The following is a 6,339-nucleotide window of genomic DNA, read 5'->3' on the forward strand; positions in this document are numbered from 1 at the left end:
TCTACAAAAACATGTTCATGTAGTTCTTTGCACTAAATCTTTCCCACAGAAAGCTATCTCAGCAGTTTTAGTCTACTAGTTTATAAATCACTCAATGGCATGGGACCAAAATACATGTCTGATCTCATTCCTGTGTATACACCCAATAGGACTCTGAGATCTCTTGGAAACAATCAGCTGGTAGAACCACGGGTCAGAACAAAACATGGTGGAGATGCATTTAGTTACTATGCTGCTCACATATGGAATCAGCTTACCCATGACCTCAGATGTGCCCCAACCCTAGTGTTGTTTAAAACAAAAACTATAAGCCCTAATGTACTCATCAGCCTTTAAATGAATAGTTTCTTATCATGTGTCATCTCTACTGTAATCTGCACTGTAACTTTGTCTTCTCCTTTAGCTCTAAACTGTAATTCCATTTGTGTGTATTTTAATTTGTGCTTTTATGTTGTTTTCGTATCATATCCTAATAATTGTAAAGCACATTGAATTGCCTCTGTGTTTGAAATGTGCTCTACAAATAAAGCTGCCTTGCCTATTTTTGACATTTCCAGTATCTTCCAGAATGGGCCATTTCAGGGCTCTGTCTGGACACACCCACCCATCATCTGCTCAGGCTACTATTGACACTTATCACCTACATCACCTGATCACCTGGGTCCACCATGGTGGACGTCAACAGTGAGTTACGGGAGTTTTGAAAGGAGGGCAAAAGGGGCGAGCCAGATCGTTTTGACTTCTACTCGTTCAAGCCCAGTTAACTTGTTGGAAGAAGTAGCAGACAATAAGCTGAGAAGCGCTGATTTCCAGGATGGGCTTGGAGTAGAGCTGTTGCTTCTCCAGCAACATCTCCCTCTTGCACGAGAGAGGTGCTTCTTTTCTAATATCCCAATTTGTGACATCACAAAATGGGACTTTTTGAAATGGCTTTTCAAATTTGGTCCTTAATAGGTACTCTGAAGTTTATTTTCCAATATATATATATATATATATATATATATATATAGATAGATAGATAGATAGATAAACTTCAGAGTACCTATTAAGCACCATTTTCAGTTCTTGTCATTGATGTGACTTCTTTTTAACTGTGCCCTTATGATAATGTGGAAACCTGCAAACAATTCAAGCGAACAGAGGGTAACGAGAGGATGAAGAGAAGAGAAAATTTGTTTTTCTCTGCATCAGTGCTTAGCATTTTTCTTTTCATGCTCTAATTTATTGAAAGCTCAAGGACGGAGTCCAAAGTGACTTCAGTTACTCTGCTGCAGGGAGACATTTAAGCAAGAAGCAGGCACATAATTACCTGAGAACATCAATACCAGGAAACCACCAGCAGTAGCATGAAACACAGTGAAGACAGCCTGCTAATCACCAAAAAAAAAAAAAAAAAAAAAAAAACTCCACAAACTGGAACAAACACAACTGTCGCAGTTTGCTGACTCCACTTCTGCTCTGAACAGACTTTTGGCACCAGCGTGATGAACCAAAATAAAAGATTGGCAATGCAGAAAAGAACATAATTAAATCACAGACAGGGTCACACAAACGTACAAACAGTTCCACACAATTAACACAAACTAAACTCAGTTTCTTTTAGACCCAAATTTTTAGAGATTTATAAAAGATTTGAAATCTTGTGATGTGACTAACTTCACTTAAAAATAAATCACCAGTCCTGCTGCAACACTGAGACCAGAACTGGCACTGTTATATCTGTAGAACAAATGAGTCATAAATCGTTTGTAGATTTCTCAAACCCTTAATAATTTGTTTAATCAACGTGAAGTAACAGCAAAAATACATTTAGAGACTTTCTGAGAACAACGTGTAGGCCTAATCCATCCATCCATCCATCCATCCATCCATCTTCATATGCTTATCTGGGGTCTCGTCACAGGGGCAGCAGCCTAAGTAGGGAGGCCCAGACTTCCCTCTCCCCTTGAGCCAGCTCCTCTGGGGGAATCCCAAGGTGTTCCCTGGCCAGCCGAGAGACATAAACCCTCCAATGTGTCCTGGGTCTCCCTTTAGGTCTCCTCCTGGTTGAACGTGACTGAAGACCTCACCAGGGAGGTGTCCAGAACACATCCTAACTAGATGCCCAAGCCACCTCAACTCTTCTTCAATGTGGAGGAGCAGCGGATCTACTCTGAGCCCCTCCTAGATGGCCAAGCTTCTCACCCTATCTCTAAGCGAAAACCTAGACACCCTGCAGAGAAAACTCTTTTTGGCCCCTTCTTCTTTCCACTGTCTCATTCTCTCGGTCACTACACAAAGCTCCTGACCGTAGATGAGGGTTAGAACGTAGATCGACTGGTAAATCAAGAGCTTTGCCTTCTGCCAGCTCTCCTCACCACGACAGACCGGTACAACACTCGCATCACTGCAGACGCAGCACCAATCTGCCTGTAGATTTCCTGCTCCATCTTTCCCAAATTTTGTGAACAAGACTCCGAGATACTTAAACTCCTTAAATAAAATCTATTTATTTTTTCACTGTATCTAAACCACTTCATGCTCACTAGGGTCAAGGGCAGCTGGTGTCTTACTCCAGCAGTCATTGTGTGAGAGGCGAGGACAGGATGGACAGATCTCCAGTCTTTCACAGGGACACTCCCACCTAGGGACAATTTAGAGACTCCAATAACTCGGACATGCATGTTTTGCAACACTTTGTAGCCCCTTTTATTTTATTATTTTCTCTATGATTTGACCAATAAAGGTTTCAGTTTTGATGGCCTGTTTTAATAAATATTTCATTTTTTGGGATCTAATGTTGGACTGCATGGTGGTGCAGTTGGTAGCACTGTTGCTAGTGGCAAAGATAATGGAAGGATAGCTCTGTTGGGTATTTTTATTTAGTCAATCCAGGATCACCTCAAAGAAAGTCCAACACACACAAGGGGGTTAGAGATATTAGGTTTTGGGTTATCAATACCATTCACCAATAATCAACAACCAGACTTTGCAAAATCGAAGAGAATGAAGATACACACCAATGGAATATCTGTTTGGTCTCTCGACGAGCAGAAGCTCGCAAAAAGGTTTTATTCAAAAGTAACATAGCACACACACATTAAAGATAAACACACCCACCCCTTCACAGAAAGCAAACTTTCCCAGGTTCTTGGTATAACAGAGAAACGCTCCGTCTGGACTTCACTAGGGAGCTTTTGGTGATAACAGAACTGCAGACTTACAAGGTCGAACTTCCCTGCCGGAGGCACAGAATAATAACAAAATATGAACAAGGCAGGAACCTTCGTTTGAATTAAAAAAACACCAGATGGTACCCAGACAAAATCATTTCCATACATCCATACATCCAATACAGTTTTTATCCAACAAGCTCTGTTGTTAATGTAATCATCTTTATTTAAACCATCTGATGAACAATTAAGGGCTAAAAACAATAACTTTTTTAATATTAAAAAAATTTTTGAACACAAAAAATTGTATCAGTCAGATGATTACTAGTCGGTCTTAACTCGTGTCATCTACTGCCATCTAGTGGTAACTCATGGTCTTACATCTTCATCTACTTATTTATTGAATGTTTAGGTTCTTTACTGTGAAATGTGAATAGGGTTACTATGACAACAGATGAACTCTTACCAGAAATGACTGTAAATATCTTATATTTGACATAATTTCTACTCCGTCCTTCTACCAAAGCCCCCTCACATCCTCACATTAGAATTCAAAGGTGCTTCCTGCATTTTTAATAAGAAGCTACTAAATGATTCACAACATTAGAGCGACAAAAAGGATGCAAAATTTAGAGAGTGGATTTTGAATGCAATCCCACCCCACCCTTCTGTATTTTCAGTCCTATTATAGACTGTTTGTGAGATTATACGTTAATCAGGTTTATTTAATATAAAAACTCACATTTATGATATTTAAACACACTAATTCATCATTTTATAGTCATCTGTCCTCAGACGATTTTTGTAATTTTCCAATTTCTTGAGCTGAATTGATAATAAAAACTACCAAAGGTAACTCAGTTTTATGCTGGTTTTATGTGCAGAATATTTTTTTTGCAATTAAATGATTCTCGAAGCGTTTATAGAGTAAAATATGACAAAGATGATCAAACCGGACTTTTTCTTGTTCCCTAAAAGCACAATTCTTAGGTATTGCTCATGTTTTGATAAGTGAAATAAAAAGTGCAAGAGGCAGACAGAATATGAGTGAAACCCTTTTGAGAAACATTCAGAAACCCTGACGACCTGTAGATAAGCACCACTAACATTTGATAGCACAGTGCACCAATATGGCAACCACCTACCTAACTCACTATTGTGATTTATGTGTTATATCTGACATATCTCTAACTACAAGACAACACACTCACTGGTTGTTAAACAAAGCAATTGTTGGTTTGTCTCCGTTACACCTGAAGGAATTTCTCAGGGGAACAAATGGCATTGAGATTTTTTGATCATCCGATGTTTGCAGTTCCTCGTGTCAAACGGACACAAGAATTAGATTAGAATAGATTTTATTAATCCCACAGAGGGGAAATTCACTCAGCAGCACACACTTAGAGAAAAGGAAGTAGAACAATTATGACAATTTGAACAATGAAAGAAAAATAGAAAATTAAATTAAGAAGTAAACACACATAGTCTCATTCAAACCTGTCCTTGTATTTAATTGAACTTAAGTCTTTCATTGGATGAATTTGACTTGCACTGAGGTGTAATCATAATTGACTCAATTGCTTTAATTCTTTTCTAACCAGTGTAGTAGATTTGTTTGTACCTTTTGTTGCTGACAGGTTTTGGTTAATGCTAGCGACTCCTCCTTTGTCACCAATTCTGTTCGTAACTTTTATGGACAGGATTTCTAGGCACAGCCAAGGTGTTGAGGGGATCCTTTTTGGTGGCCTAAGGATTGAGTTTCTGCTTTTTGCAGATGATGTGGTCCTGTTGGCTTCATCAGAACGTGATCGGCTTTTGCTGGAGCGGTTCGCAGCCGAGTGTGAAGCAGCTGGGATGAGAATCAGCTCCTTGAAATCTGAGACCATGGTCTTGCATTGGAAAAGTATAAATACCTTCTCCAGGTCAGGGATGACGTCCTGCCCCAAGTGGAGGAGTGTAAGTATCTCGGGGTCTTGCTCACGAGTGAGGGAAAGCTGAAGCACGAGATCGATTGGCAGATTAGTGCTGAGTCTGCAGTGATGCGGGCGTTGTACCAGGCTGTCCTGGTGAAGAGAGAGCTGAGCCAGGAGACGAAGCTCACGATTTACCGGTCGATCTACGTTCCTACCCTCACCTATGGTCGCGAGCTTTGGGTGGTGACCAAAAGAACGATACAAGCGGCCGAAATGAGTTTTCTCCACAGGATGGATGGGCTCTCCCTTAGAGATAGGGTGAGAAGATCGGTCATCTGGGAGGGGCTCAGACTAGACCCACTGCTCCTCCACATCGAGGTGGCTCGAGCATTTGGTTAGCATGCCTCCTGGACGCCTCCCTGGTGAGGTTTTCTGGGCACATCCAACCAGGAGGAGATCTGAAGGGAGACCCAGGACACGCTGTAGGGACTATGTACCACACAGCTGGTCAGGGAACGCCTTGGGATTCCCCAGGAGGAGCTGGCCCAAGTGGCTGGGGAGAGGGAAGTCTGGGCCTCTCGACTTAAGCCTGATTTATGCTTCTCCGTCTGCGTCAGTGCGGAGACACGCAACGCTATTATCCGTCCTTGCGTAGGGCTCCGGCAGGCACGCAAGTACGTACGGAGTCGAGCCCACTTTTTTAAGCATCCGTCGAACGAGACGGATTACGCAAGCTTGTGATTGGTCAGGACGCCGCTGTTGTTTACAGCGCCATTGCAAAGAGAGCCGAGGATAACTAGCGGCAGACACGGAGAAGCTTGAAGAATACCTCGCCAAAAAACTCTAAAAATATGAACGTTTAATTCTCCCGTGACTGGAGGAGTGAAAAGATGCGCAGCAAGCGTTTTATTTGTGGACGGAAATGACAGGAAACATGGGTTTAGAGGTGGGGAGCGCATGAAGAGGTGGGAGAATGAGAGACAAATATGTCCGTGTTAAAAGTCTCTTATATACACAAAAAACACAATATAAACACACTATCTTGGACCGATACATGACAGGATACCACAGAACAGTGCTACGCCCTCTGTGGTCCTGCCGGGCAATTGCTTTGCAACACTCTCCAGGAGACGGAGAAGTATGAGAGCAAAACGCTTCTGTCAATCCGTGCGTGTCTGTCCCTTGCGGAGCTGACGGAGAAGCATAAACCAGGCTTTAGGCTGCTGCCCCAGCGATGGATGGATGAAAAATGAACACCAACCTTTACATATCAA

Source organism: Nothobranchius furzeri, chromosome 3, assembly GCF_043380555.1.
Source record: "Nothobranchius furzeri strain GRZ-AD chromosome 3, NfurGRZ-RIMD1, whole genome shotgun sequence".
NCBI lineage: Eukaryota > Metazoa > Chordata > Actinopteri > Cyprinodontiformes > Nothobranchiidae > Nothobranchius > Nothobranchius furzeri.